Here is a 15,441-nt window from a genome sequence, read left to right as displayed (position 1 = left end):
AATTCCACATAACTCACCTAGAGATCTAAGAAAGTTCTATATTATAAGGCATTTTTCCTTTGAAGACTATGTTTGAGTTACACAATGTATAGGAAAAATGTATGACAGCAAAACTATTGAATTTACCTGCAGTATATGGTGCTTTGTGTTCTAGACAAAATTAGGCTCTGGGTAGCTGAAAGAAGACTCTTTATCCCCAGTAATTTTAGACTATTACAGCTCTCCTCCTTACCCAGAGGAAGAGGAGGCCTGCTTTCCCAAACATTGCCCTCAAATAAGCCTTGGGTTGTACACTGCTACCACAACTACAAACCATTTCTCTTCCTACAAATCAAATTGGCTGATTACTATTTATACATAAACAGAGCAGATATATAGTAGGTGAGATGAGGAAGTCTCACCCCATACTGTGGTGATACCTTAACATGCTCCAGATCTCTCTGTCTTGGGTTTTGCTGCAAAACTTACATGTCTGAGCCAGAGGCAGCCTCAGATTTTGATGAGTAGCATCTACATGGACTTCCTGGACAGCACATCCCCATTACTGCAGTTAAGGGAAGCCCTGTGCTGTACAACCCAGCTCTGTCTGCTTTGCCTTAGGTTTACATAGAAAAAAACAGCACTCGATTCTTTATACTTTTCTAGCAAATATCATTAAGAAGGTTGCAAGATGAGTTACATGCTCCTATGCTGTAAAGGAATTTCTAGAAGGTAGTTTCTAATTCAGAAAAAAAAAAGAAAAAGAAAAAGAAAAAGCCCACATAAACAACAAACCCAAAATAAAAAAGCCCTGAGTAAACAAGAGGCATGAGCTCCAGCGCCTACAAACAGACACTAAACAAATGCTTAGAAGAAATGCAGCACAAATTATGAATGTTGAGGTTAATTAATTGCTAGCATGACTTGAGTAAGGAGGGCTAAAGTCATAACTAGGTCTTCCTGGAAAACCGATGCTAACTCAAGCAGATATTAGATGCTATGGAGGTAAATTACTGGCCTCTGTTACACAGAAAATGTTACCGTAACTTATTAATTTCTGATGAGCCCTGAGAAGGAAGAACTTCACTTTGCAGTAGAACAACACTGTACATTCCAGGTACACAGATGTTTTGAATACTGAATAATGTAAATAGTGATATCTATCATTTCAGACAGCGTATAAATATGTAGGAGATATTCAGTAGCATCAACTGGCTCAAATTATTTGTGAATACATTAAGGTTGCTCATACTGCAACTTTATACTCTGCTAATCCTATGGTGGTGAGTGAGAATAAGCTAGATGCATTTTAAGTCTGTGATAACATAAATTAAACTAACCTGATCAGAAACAACATAGCACGGTTTTCAGCTCTACCTATTTCTTTGCCCCTTTGTTTACTAGGTGTGTGAAACCACAGTGTAATGAGAAGTCAAGACTACTAGTTAAGAATATAGGGCAGGATTAACATGCACATAAAGAATGCAGGAGATTTGGGCAACACTAGCAGTCACTGGCTGGGCAAAAAGAGAGCTTGATCTGACTGAGCTATCAATCCCAGAGATGATCCCAATCACAGATACAAAAGCTGGGCCAGATCACTGGGAAATTTGTCACCATTCATACCATAGTTCAGATATGAAGTCAGTAGCCACAGTAAAGCTTTTCCTGAATATATTATTATGCCTTCCTAATAATAAAAAGAGCAATTTGTACAAACAAACAAAAAAAATTATGATTTTTTTTTTCTACTCTGAAGTAACAGTTTTGAGTCTATTTTCTTCTTAGAGCCAAAAATAGGAGTATGAAAAATCTCTATTATTTTAGCTGGGTGGGACACCTCTGCTCACATTGGTAAGTAGTTACTCACTGAGTAATCCTAGAGAGATTTTACCTTTTCTCTTTTGTGAATGTATCCAGAGCATCAACACACAGGGACATAATTTTGCTGCATGATTTCAAGCGCTTTCTTCCAGTATGGTGACTTCTTTGCATGCAGCTTTCTTTATCCTGGTGCCATCTCTCACTTGGCTCTCAGGGCAGTGAGCTGAATGCAAGTGATGATTCACAGGGAGCACCAAAATTCATGGAATCAAGAATTGTAGAATATACCGAGTTGGAAGGGACCCATAAGGATCACTGAGTTCAACTCCTGGCTCCATACAGGGCCACATAAAAATCAGTATGTATGTATGTATGAGAGCAGTGCCCAAACAGTCCTTGAGCTCCAATAGCGTGGGGCCATGACCACTGCATTGGGGAGCCTGTTCCAGGGCTCACCCATCCTCTGATGAAGAACCTTTTCCTGATATCCAACCTGAATCTTCACTGAAGCTGAAAAAGTCTGAATAAAAGGTGGAAATGTGAGAACTGAAAACAAATCATAGTACTGGAAGCTGGATAATTTTTGTCTCCAAACCCAAAGATACTTGTCAGCAATGCATATTATTAGGGTGGGGGGAAAGAAAACTGTGTGCTGTTCCTTCCTATCACAACTCTTTGATTTGTTTTTTAGTATCAGGTTAACTGTTAACATTAAGCCAGGGACAAATAGAAAGTTCCTATGAAGATTGAAAAGCTCCCTTCAAAGCCTTTTCCTCCTTCCTGATATTCTTTAAACATATTTTTCTAAACAGACAATGTGTCACACTTTTACAGTATTTTTACTAGGGATATAAATATGTTTTCTCTAAAACCTTGGTCATTTGTAATATTTTTTTTTCCAAAATGCTTGAAGTACAAAGGGTCATAGATTTGCTCAAGAATGCATAGAAGTGTTTGTCAGAACCATGAGAATCTTTCCTGATTTGTATTACTTCATCCTAATCAGAACAGCATTCTTCCTCTCTTATCAAACAAAAAGAGTAAGACAGATTTGTTTTTTATCTGAAAATGTGCTTCTATGCTCATTTTCACAGAGAGCAGATACAATTTTTTTGTGTGTTTTCCTGATGAAACTACACAGTTTTGTGTCTTCTTTTCCTTCTGATAGATTTCATACGAGAGTCTGAAACAAGTGCGTTAAACATAGAAGGATTTACAGCAACATTGTTCTCTTTCTTGTGGGAATATTCTGCTACAAGCATATGTATAGGCAGAATCTTCTGTATTTCTTAAAATCCAGCAATGAAAGATCCTAAGTTTAAAATCTTAAAGTTTGAAGTTTCTGAGCTTTCTTATTGAATGGGGAAAATTAAAAAGAAAGAGAAGGGAAGGGAAGGGAAGGGAAGGGAAGGGAAGGGAAGGGAAGGGAAGGGAAGGGAAGGGAAGGGAAGGGAAGGGAAGGGAAGGGAAGGGAAGGGAAGGGAAGGGAAGGGAAGGGAAGGGAAGGGAAGGGAAGGGAAGGGAAGGGAAGGGAAGGGAAGGGAAGGGAAGGGAAGGGAAGGGAAGGGAAGGGAAGGGAAGGGAAGGGAAGAGAAGAGAAGAGAAGAGAAGAGAAGAGAAGAGAAGAAAAGAAAAGAAAAGAAAAGAAAAGAAAAGAAAAGAAAAGAAAAGAAAAGAAAAGAAAAGAAAAGAAAAGAAAAGAAAAGAAAAGAAAAGAAAAGAAAAGAAAAGAAAAGAAAAGAAAAGAAAAGAAAAGAAAAGAAAAGAAAAGAAAAGAAAAGAAAAGAAAAGAAAAGAAAAGAAAAGAAAAGAAAAGAAAAGAAAAGAAAAGAAAAGAAAAGAAAAGAAAAGAGCATTACTGAGGTAAACCCAGCCACAAATGTATGACTCAGCCTCTCAGTGTCACATCTGTATTCACAACACACACTGTCCATGAAAGGCTCCCTGAGCAAGGAGGTCACAAATCTGAGAACTGTAGTTGCTGATCAACAGACACTACACAGAGAAGCTAGGTTGCTGATTTTACTGGAGTAACAGTATTACTGAAAGATGTCAATTTTTTTGGCCAGAAGAGGGTGAATAAATACAATACAGTGCAGCATAGACACAGTTAATCTGCAAAGTGTTTTTAGTGGAATAACACCTTACTGGAATTGCTTGTTCCAATTGTTCCATTGCTACAGTGAAAACTGCAACAATTCCCCCTACACGTAACACTGAGAATTTTCTACTGCCTTTGTATTGCTAAATCAATAAGAGACGAGATTTATTCCTGGAACTGCTACAGATATTTTTGAATTCTAATTCTGTTCCACTTGGGAGAGAGCACAAAACAGACTTCAGGTATTTCCAATACTAGTTGGGGCGGGAGACTTCAGGAACTGAGCACAAAATCCAGTTTTTATACTGGAGTTCTACTCACTTTTCCTGCAATAATACCCAAAATACAGACTAGCACCTCTAATTTCACTAGATTTTCAGTTCTCAGCTCTATAGCCCAGCTCATGAGGAATGTATGCTGTGATGCAAATTTCAGGATTTTAGCACAGGGGCTCCTATGCACGGTCAGTTGTGATGGTAGTATGGCATGAAGAAAGCTCTCAGAGCCCCAACAAACTCATTTTGTGAGCCTCAGGCATATTTGATCCTTGGAGACACTCAAGGTCAGACTGGATGGAGCCCTGGGCAACCTGATGTTGCTGTAGGTGTCTCTGATCATTGCAGGGGAGCTGGACTAGATGACCTTTCAGGGTCCGTTCCTACTCAGTCAGTTCTATGGTTCTGTGATTTCCTCATTGCTTTTAGTTAGAAGGAAGAGAGCTAGAATTCAAGCTGCTTATTGCTCAAAATGGCAGCTGAGCAAATTGCTGAATCCTTCTGGACAAATATGCAGGGCAAAGCACCGTGTGGCTCAGGAGATGACATTTGGTTTCTTCCAGCACATCTCAGAGCTTGATGTTTCTCATTAGCTGCCATGCTGCTGCTGTTACAACGTCGCTGGGAAACATGGTTGATTTTATATTTTTTTAATAAGGTTTGTACCTGCAATATTTAACACTCTCCTTGCAGCAGTCATTCAGAGGCAGCATGGCAGCTAGTGCACAAAATTCTGAGGTGGGCCTCAATTGAGGAGCGTAGAAGTGGGTCAGTTGTCTGATCTGAACTAGATTGGCAGATTTCAGCCTGGGTGAATCCATGATTTCCAAATGAACTTTGCATCAAACAAACAGACTAGGTAGTCAGAATATCAGAATATTTCTCTGAAAAGCATGCCATAGTCATTCAAATGTATGCATTTCTGCATGTCTTTTCAGAGAACTTCTCAGGGATCTTGTCAATTAATCAAAAAAGTCTGAATGGAGAACATAAAATAAGCACTTTACATCAAGCTGACATATTTTTTTCTTGTGATATGCTAGGTTTCAAGATAAATAACAAAAAGTGGGTGGTAAAGCAGAACCCTACAGTTTTATTAAGCATAAATGACATTAAGTGTTGGCGTAAACTACAGAGTGAGTCAGTGCTGCTAACTGCAATTCATTATAACCATCTCGTAGTCATATGATAGAATAGGAATGCTGCTCACAGTGCACACAGAAATGACTTGTCTTGGCAGTGCTAGAAAACGCACAGCCCCAAGACATTACTGTGTAATAATTTCCCTAGCAAGGGAACGAAAAGTATGACTGAAACCTTTCCTGACCTTAGAAGTCGAGTCAGTTGGTTAAAGCTGATCTACTCTGCACTTCCATTTTAAGTTTTCAACCAATAGCTTTTGCTCTGTGATATTGGTTTCAGGTTTGAGATTTGTTTTTTTTTTTCCATTCATTTTTGTTTTTCTGTTTTGTTTTGTTTGATCCAAAGAGCAGCAGCTGAAGGATAAAGTTTTTAAGCACAGTAGGAGGTGAGTGGAGAAGAATTTGTCTTCATAGATTACGTGTTTTCTTATATCATGCTTATTTACTAGTGAATTTATCCTAAAGACTGCAGGCAGCACATTTCCTTTACTGCCTATAATACCTGTCATATATGTTTGTGAATCGTAATACATATGAGTGAATCCCTAAGTAAAGAAGAAAACTGAATTACCGTAACGGTTTGTGTCACTGTAGGGTGCCTCAATCATGTAACAGCCAGGTATTATACAAAACCCCAAGTATTAATTCTTATTATTTTACCTGTAGATTTTAAAGCTCTTCAAAATAAATCAGAATGGTATTTTTCAGTTTTTATAGAAGAAAATCAGGGCAGCCTACACTGTACAGTAGCCAAGGTTTTTTCTAACCACCCAACACTGTTGCAGGAAGATAGTTTAGCTACAACAACTGGGATATCCAGAACTATAAAACAGAGTTCAGAGTTGTATTCTCCATCCTGCATTCCTCTCTGGGAACAGGTTGCCCAGGGAGGTTCTGAACAGCCGCTCCCTGGAAGCCAGGATAGGGCTCTGAGCAACCTGGTCTAGAGGGAGGTGTCCCCGCCTATAGCAGGGGTTGGAACTAGATGATCTTAAAGGTTTCTGACAACCCAAACCATTCTACGATTCCATGATCTTTGTGAATGAAACTGCTATAATTACTCAAGGAAATTTCTAGAGAGCACTACTATTCAGCCTTTGGAAACATGAAGACCTGTGCTTCAGATGTGAGACTCACTCGCCAGCCCCTCACTTCCCACACTTCCACTCTGGGACTTCCTTTGTATGCATGCAGTCAGTGACCTTTTAACCAGCTGCATCTGGAGCTGAAGGACACTGTGGTGGAGTGTTAAACAGGGACCAAGGAGTAAGTTTCCTAGCAATTCTGGTGCAGCAAGGAGCCCCCTTAAAGGGTGTGTCATTCAGTCATAGTTTTACAGCAACAAAATTCTCTCTTATTAAAAAAAATAATAATAAATGCCAGTAAACATAGTCAACCGTGACTAAGTTCTTTTCTTTCCTTCCTTCCTCCCTGGCTTATGTTAATCGGAGGCCACAGCAAATTCAGCCATATTTAAGAGCTTCATATGTGTCACTGTAGTGACTGGTGACCTGATATCATCAAACCTAGTGACAGGGACAGATAAAAAAAGTGCAACTCCCACCTACCACCAGAAATGTTGCATAAATACTGCTGTCCTTATAATGTGGATATATATTATGGATATGAGGCTAGCATTTGAGCATGAAAATCATGCGTACTGCCAAAAAAGGGGGAGGGCTGTCACCTAGCACAGGCATAGAAACCCTGTAAAAATGAGCAACAATAGTCGCCTTCTTATGGTAATCTGAGATACCTTGAGCAATGCTGGAAGACACTATATAAATATTTCTGTTTGCAGTATGCTTCGTATGGGTTAGCAGCCTGAACAGTATTTGGAGCCAGGCCATTGGTTCAGAAACTGTGCCAACAAAGGAGCAATAGCAATGTTAAAGGCGCTGAACCAGCCGAAGGATGGTTACCTCACATCCATACCAACCACCTCACAACTGCTGACAGGAAGAGAAGTGTCTTACTGAGTGCTATTAACAGCTCAAGGTAGAGCAATTACAAGCACCTGACTGTATCAGGGGGTCGATCAGTTACTAGCTTCACCCGTTGTACCCTTGTGCGAAGAGTAAATCTACATGTATTCATAAGGAGCTGCAGTAGGCACAGATGAGCTAGGTCCATGCCACAGGCTCAGCACGCATGCTTTGGATACTTATGACTACACCATATATAAAAAAAAATACATATGCATGTATGTATAAATATATAAACTAACCACTGAAGGCTGCTTTAAAATTTTTTCTTTCTAGCAGTTTGCAAGGCTGGAGAAAATGAGAAAGAAGAGATACCAGGGAAAGATGAGGGTTAAATGCTTCTCTCCCAAAATGTGACTTTTGGTTTGTTCCTTCTATATTTAGGATGGATAGTGCATTAGACTTCCACCATAACCAATCCAGCATTCCCCATGCTAACAGAGACTGATTTGTTCTGCTGTTTCTACACTAGAAAGAATTGAGATCCTCTGGAAAGAAAAGTTGTTTCATGACTAATATTTGCATTCTCTTGTCCCATCACTGCGCACCACAGAGAGAACTCTGCTTTTGCCATATTCTCCCTTGAGCTGGCTGAAGAGAGCAACATCATCCCCACTCCACCTTCTCTTCTTATGGCTGAACCAGTCTTTCTTACTATGTCATGTTCGCCAGACCTCAACCATTTTGGTGGCCCATCATAGGAAAAAAACTGGACACGAGCTTGATTCACTTTAAGCATTATAAAATCTAGAAATGGGAGAGGCCCATTGAGAATAAATCAGTCAAGGGACAAGACTGGAGTCTGTTAATTACATGAAGATGTGATTGTACAACTTTTCATGAATCAGAAATACCTATGTTTTTTTTTAAAAGGATTTTAAAGTTTAGCAACAGGATTCTCCTACTGGGTATAAAAGTCTTTGAGCAAGAACAGCAGGACTTAATAATTTAAAATAAGATTATGACAGAGTACTGGGCAGAAAAGCACTTCTCTCATATGCTGGAAGTGCTAACATGCAGTAACTTAATGAGGACAGAAGGGTGCCAGGGATCTGTATGGTCTGCAGCACTTTCCACAGTGCAATGTGAAGAGAGGAACAGGTCCCACCGACTCATTACGCATTCTCCTCATGCAGGCAAGCAGGAGCCTGCAGGTAGAACTTAAGGCTGGAGGGAATTTTGCCAGAATCCCAGTCAGTGCATCTTTTTTTACTTGGCATTGAGGCATTCACCCCTTTTTGGGACTGTAGGGGATTTGGAAGGGGTTTTCCAGGAGGAGCACAACAGTATGTTTCTTCTTGCCCTGCACTGATCGTAGAGCCCTAAGTGCTGTACATATCTGATGTGGTCTCCCCAGATGGCAGCTCCAAGTTCATGCTGCAGTCACATCTGAACTCTGCATAGCTTGAAACCACATTTCCTGTTCTACTTTCAGGTCTGTCCAGAAAAGCAAGTTATACAGCCTGGAAGTTGAGGTGTAGGCACCTACCAGCTTGTTTCTTAACTGGGAAAACCAAGACCAGGATACCTGCCTCACAAATTGGATGCCACTTGTGTAACCCAAAGTGTATATCTGCAGTCTCTAATAAGCAATGCCTATACAATTTACAGATCATTTACACTTTATTTAAATACTCTTCTACTATTCTTATTGAAATATATGTATACTCATAAATAAGAAACCAAAATGTACTAAGAACTTGAACGCAGTATTAGTAATACAGAATAAGATAGTGTAAAACTTAGTTCTATGTTGTAAAACTCAAAAAAGTATTCTTTTACTATAGAAAAATCAATTCAGTCTCTTTAGTTCTGTTCAATATTGTCTATAACTATTTCACATGACAAATATAAATATTAACATATTCATATTCATATTCATAACATATTCAGTGCATAACAACCTTAAAGTAGATAATTTGGTGTGGATAATTTAATGTGATTGGAAAAAAAAAAAAGCCTTCTAGGATGTGCTAATGAGTAAGCATGTGACCTTATATCTGCCCTTTTACACCACCACTAATTTTTCATGTGCAAGACACTCTGTATAAAAAAGTGACAAGCAGTACTTTGTTCTAGGTTTTCAGCAACAAGTACTTTCTCTACTACCAAGGGACATTTCAGAGAGTCACTTCAGAGAATGCAAATTAAATCACAGAGTAAATGTCTTTCATCTTCCTTCATGTCAGAGGAAAAGTGCAGTCTTTCTAGCAAATATTCTATTTTGGCATCATTTGAAAAGAAAGCTTTAATTAACGGTACGTTCAGTTTTCTGATGTTGAGTACTATTCAGAATTGTGGGCATCTGCAGCCAGCTAGAGGCCATTAAACAAGCTTTTGCACTCTGTTGACAGGGTTTTGCTTCAGTACAAAAAAAAAGCTTCAACAAAGGTCTCTCCAGCAGCTACAGAACAGTGAAAGAGTAAGAGAAGGCTAGGAAAGCATGTTAATATAACAGGTAATACGTAAAGATGATAGAAAATGAAATTGTGTATAGATGTACTTAAAGGTTTATGTGAAATGAGTACAAAGTAATTCATTTCTTTATTTGCTGACTGAATGATGTTTACTTCAAAATTAATGTTGCAGAGTTGTTAGATAGGAGATGCAAAGAAAATTGAAACACTAAAACAGTCCATGTCATCTCTTAAACCAAACAAAATTGCTGATGTGCCACTGTACCTTTTCTGAACAAATGCTATCTGAAAAATAAAGTGCATACATCTACATTACAATCAGTTCAGTCCCTGGTGATACAGGGGACTAGCCACTATCAAAATAGGAATGAATATGCTATGAACTTGATCCAATAAAGTGATCCAAAAAATCCTATAGTGCCTAAATTTGAAATGACCCACTTAATCTATCAGACAAGTGAGAACATTCTGAGCATCTGCTGCAGGCACCTGTACAATTGCATAATCCTCGTGAACAGGAACCTGAAAAGAAGGGGGAAATCTCCATGCTGTGCATTCCATCTTGTGATTCTTAGTGTGTTTTTGTTGTTTTTAAGACAGTGCTGAAAATGGTTTTGCGCTGAAGCTTGGTATCCCCAGCGTTTAACTCTCTTTGTGCGCCACTGGAAAATTCCCATGCAGTTTTGAACGATCCTAATGCTTGTGCATGAGCACAGTGCAGTGCTGGCAGGCGGTTGCTAGGACTTCTTAACAGATTCAGGCAGCAGCCAGGGATGCATTCACAGCATAGCTGATTCCATTGCTATGCCTGCCAACTAGTGGACAGATGGGCAGTGAGCTCCTTAATTAGCAAAATCCACATCAAGAGTACATTTTCTGCATCTTTTTTATTTCCCCTGCATATGATTAGGATTGATATGGTACTGGTAGAAATTTGATTTTTTTAAATTATTTTCTACCTTGAGGTTGCTGCCTGTTCCTGGCTACATCTCCTCTATTGAACTTGATAGAAGCTGCAGGTGCCTAATTATCCAAAAACCAGGCCATTTATTTGAGTGCTTATGGGCAGATTTATTAGTCTCCTTACATATCGTAATGCTTTAATTTTAAATTTATATAGCACAAAATTCAACCACTGTGTAAGATAAAAGTCTAGCAATATATCCAAGGCCTGCTGACCCCCATAGCAACTGTAAAAAATTAGTCTGATGTGGGTAATGGTTAGTAACATTAGACAGAATGATAGGGTGTCTTCACATGTCCTGCAGTATTTCTGTTTGTGCCACTCATTCTTTACAAAACAGTTTTTGGAAAGCATTAAGGCAGGAGCAGCTCTCCAGCAACACAGGGTCAGAAAGGTGTCTTCAGTTAGTTCCAGAAGGTCCCAGAAATGCAGGTTCATCTGTGGGCCAGCAACACTGGGGTTTTTGGTACATGTATTGGAGAGGGTTGGCACAGTGTGCAGAACCAGCTTTAGGACTTGCATGGTTTGCTAAATCTGCAGGGACATGTCAGTGTGACTGCAGTGATCATAAGTGCAAATAGAAGAGGCCTTAGAACATGTACGAAATGGCTGTCTCTCCACCCACGTCTCAAAGCTTCCTTCTTTTTAAATCAGATCATATCTTTTAACACACATGAAATAAAAGAAAAATATATGAATTTGAGTATCTGTTGCTATGAACATTAATACAAGAGCAGGGGATATCAAAGATGAGAATTTTACCAAACATACCTCATGAGAAAAGAAGTCATCCTCAATATCAGTCATGTACAGATTGCAAATACTGGCACTGAGAGCCATTTGGAGATGTTAGTTCAACTGATGCAACCAGCACATACAGGCCTGTGTCCTAAACAGCAGTCTGAAGACATGAAGCTTGCTACGATTACATCCTTTAATGAGGAGCAAAGAGGCACTCACCTGACTCCCCAGGGCTCTGATAGCTCGAAGTGGTGGAAAAGAGCAGAAGGCTGTTTTGGCTTTTTTTTCTCCACACATAAGGTCGCTGCTGTCTTCTGGCATACAGCACACACATGTGCCATTCCACAAGAACACTTAAAGAGAAGACTATTCTAGGAAGTATGTGAAGTAATCTAGAGCAAATCCAGCACATCTAACAGTGATGAAATTCTGAAAAACTGCCACACCTATTCAAAATAGTTGGAGGATGTGAAAAAGGTGTTTAGGACAGTTTTACGAGCATGTCTGACTGTGTGAAAACTGAGAAAGAAGCCAGATAAGTATGGATGATGTGACTTATTTGGAATGTAGGATGAGAAGAGGTCCGATCAGACAGGAACTGGCTACACTGGAAACTAACCTGCCAAACGAACACCAGATGCTTCTTCAGGACATTATTCCCTCTCATGGCAAATGCTTATTGCCTAATTGCCCAAAACCTACATTAAAAGCTCAGAGGCATTTTCTGTTTGGGGCAATACAAGAGGTGATCACAGACCACAGCACCTTGCTGGGGTTATTTCATCACCTATAGCATGAGTACCAAATCATGCTATAAATCTTTAGAAATACTCATTCTATGTTCTTCATTAAAGTTATTTGAAAAATAATTAAACTCTAATGATATACAAAAAAAAAAAAAAAAGTGAGTGGAGCAAAACTCTAGAGTTATCTGCCTATGTCAGATGCTCTGTGATTAATTTTGTGACTGCCACATAGTTACTTTTATTAACACAGGAATATTCTTTTTTGTTTATATCACATCTACTGATCTCCATTGTCCATCCTGTGGACAAAAATTTCCCACCTAAGCACACTGGGCAATATCACTGCACTTCAGGTGAACAATAACTGGATTCATAAAGTAATGTTTGTTTTCCTGGATTCATTCTAGGCAGCACACCATTCAAACATGTGATCACTACTCCTAGCCAAGAGAGACATCAGAAACCTCTTTCTTTATCATATATTCATTTTTCTTGGACAGGTGATCCCTGATTTGAAGCCAATAAAAAATTTCCATTTTAAAATAAAGAAAAAAAATCCAGACCTACACATTTATTTATTTTTTTTAATGCAGAAAATTTCCAAAGCTCCAGCACACAGCCCAGTCTTCATTCAGGCAAACTGCTCAGTAACATCATAAGAGGACATAAAAACCATGCAAAGAACAACTGTAAAAATAAGAGAACTGACTTATCATAAAAGAAGTTATCTGCCACGTGAATTAAAGGAAGCTAAGCATGCTGTTTCAGATAACACAGACAACACAGTACTTTCTAATTAAATATTCTTTCAGTGGATCTGTTACTGGGTGCAGGTAAAGACTGCTTCCTCCAGGAATTTCAAATATTTGCAAAGCGTGAGAGATAAAAAAGAAGAATTCACAGAGGAGCATGACTATGGGAACACATATAGCTGCAGGGTTCCACCACTGATCTGTATTTAGAGCACATCAAAATTGTTTTTGTAGTAGATAAAAAGAAAAAAGAAAAGAAGAAAACCACCGCCACGAACAAAAAACCAACAGTGCCTTTATATGTTTTGCTTGTAGAAAGATGAAGTGCACATTAATTGTCACATCTCAATATACAGAGGACCCACAGGCCTATCTATACCCGCGCTGAGATAGAGGTGCACCCCTTAAACATGCACCCCTCATGTTTCTTTTTCTTTCCGTTTTTTTTTTGATACAATTTCATTTTGATAAAATTAAATTAAACAAGCAAATCTTCCGTATGTCAAGATGGGAAATTTTACCACTTGTACTTTGTACTTTACATTTCTTCCTCCTGACTGAAGTAATTTTATCAACATAATACAGGCAGCAGGGCAACACTTCATAAGCCAGATGTTTATTGACCTGCATGACACTCCAAGTGTTTTCCTCCAGCTTATTTGTGGTATGACCATAACAGATAACATCTGAAGTAATGTGGGAAAATAGGTCTATAAATTCAGTTGCTTTTGATTTTTGCTTCAGATCATTTTGATTTCACTGGATTTTGTTTCTTGCAGGTAAGAACCATAATTGAAAAAAAAAAAAAAAAGATCAAAAAAACCCAATTGATCTTTCAGATAGTCCCCGAATTTCCCTGTTGAATGTTAGAAGAGGGCATTTCAAAAGTGGGTGAAACAAGAAAAATGTCAGTAATTCAATGAAAGTAAGGAAGTTAACATAGCAAAATAAATGCTATGTATTGTATAATTATCATTTTATTGGAAGATATTGCCATAGTCATTAAAACATTGTACGAAAATAATTGTTCTGAACTAAAAAGCTGGAAGGCTAATTGGTATGATGCTTCTGAAGTCAAAGGTATTACAGAATAATTTAGGCATGCCAGAGGTTAAGGATGCATAAACATACAGGAGAACCCTTTGGAGAGAATTATGCCAAACAGTAATTAGCAATGACCAGAAAATTGTATTTTTCTTTCTGTCTGTCATCTCAAGCCTCTAAGATCCCTTAAGCTACAAAATGAACACGGAAAGGAAACACAGAATAGATATGAATGGTCAGGCTTATTTGAAGAAGGATGCTCAGATGCATCTCCTTTTTTGAAACAAGCAACATGCAGCCTTTGGCTAGGAGCTTCCCAGTTATTAATAAAGTGTCTGCTGTAGAAATAACTGCAGCATCTACTCTTATGAGCGCCCCTCATTCTGTTCAGTGCAGTTACCTGGATGCCATGAAACTCAACAAGGCTTTAAGGGGCAACTCCACTGGTATTATACTGAAACATTCATAGAATCATGGAATCTCAAGGTTGGAAAGGGCCTACAAGATCATCCAGTCCAACAATCCTCCCATTGCCATTGCTAGAACAAGCCACTAGACCATATCTCTTAGCTCCTCATCCAGACACCTCTTGAACACTGACAAGGACATCAACTCCATCACCTTGCTGGGCAGGACATTCCAGTGCCTGACCACTCTCTGAGAGAAGCTGTTTTTCCTTATGTCTAATCTAAATCTCCTCTGATACAAGTTGTGGCCATTCATGATAGCGACCAACAGACCTGAGTCATCTGTCTCAGATGAGGATGAAGCAAATGAGCAGAAAGATGCTGAGACTCGCACATTTTTGACTGTGGAAGGTATTTCTGAATTTGGTATGGCATCAGGCTAATCTTTCTACTACAGAAAGAGGCTGTGGAAGGTATTGCTGAATTTGGTATGGCATCAGGCTAATCTTTCTACTACAGAAAGAGGCTGTGGAAAATTTTATGTTATCCGAGTGATGCTTTGTTGCAGAACAGAGCTATCCAGCGAAATTACCTTTCTGCCCTCTGTTGTTACTCCTAGAAAATAAGTTTCTGTATGATTTTTCAATGTAAAAGTTACATAAGTTAAATAACTGACTTGCTACTAATTTCTTTTTCATGCAAAAAACTCAGCTGAGATTTTTTTCAGCTTACCTCAGAATCAGAGTATTTCTTGAATACTGAAACAAATTGCCCTCAAGTACTATCTTTTTAATATTTAAATTGAGAGCAGAGGGATAGGCTGAAATATTTGCTTTGCCCTGTGCAGTGGAAATGCTGAGTCATGGCCAGAACCAAATTAAGCACCTGGTGGGAAGGCAGGGTCAAGTCAGGAGAACTCAGGTGCATGCAGTGCAGCTGAGTGATGGGAATGGGGTGGAACCAGGACCCGCCCCTTCCCAGACCTCATTTAAGGGTTGGCAGTGCAGGTAAGGGTCTCTTTTGCTGGAGATCCTTGCTTACTGGAGGTCTTCTAAAGGTAAGCA

At 39.0% G+C, this 15,441-nt stretch overlaps 1 long non-coding RNA gene across 1 annotated transcript in view; it reads right to left on the bottom strand.

The window, feature by feature from the left end:
* Positions 1–15,441, bottom strand: part of LOC128091350 (uncharacterized) — a 43,378-nt gene that overhangs the window by 16,008 nt on the left and 11,929 nt on the right. The gene's annotated exons all lie outside the window — the stretch shown is intronic.

The sequence above is a fragment of the Tympanuchus pallidicinctus genome, unplaced genomic scaffold (genome assembly GCF_026119805.1).
Source record: "Tympanuchus pallidicinctus isolate F22 unplaced genomic scaffold, pur_lepc_1.0 scaffold5, whole genome shotgun sequence".
NCBI classification, from domain to species: domain Eukaryota; kingdom Metazoa; phylum Chordata; class Aves; order Galliformes; family Phasianidae; genus Tympanuchus; species Tympanuchus pallidicinctus.
The sequence above is the reverse complement of the archived record's forward strand: the minus strand, read 5'-3'. Positions and strand labels throughout refer to the sequence as shown.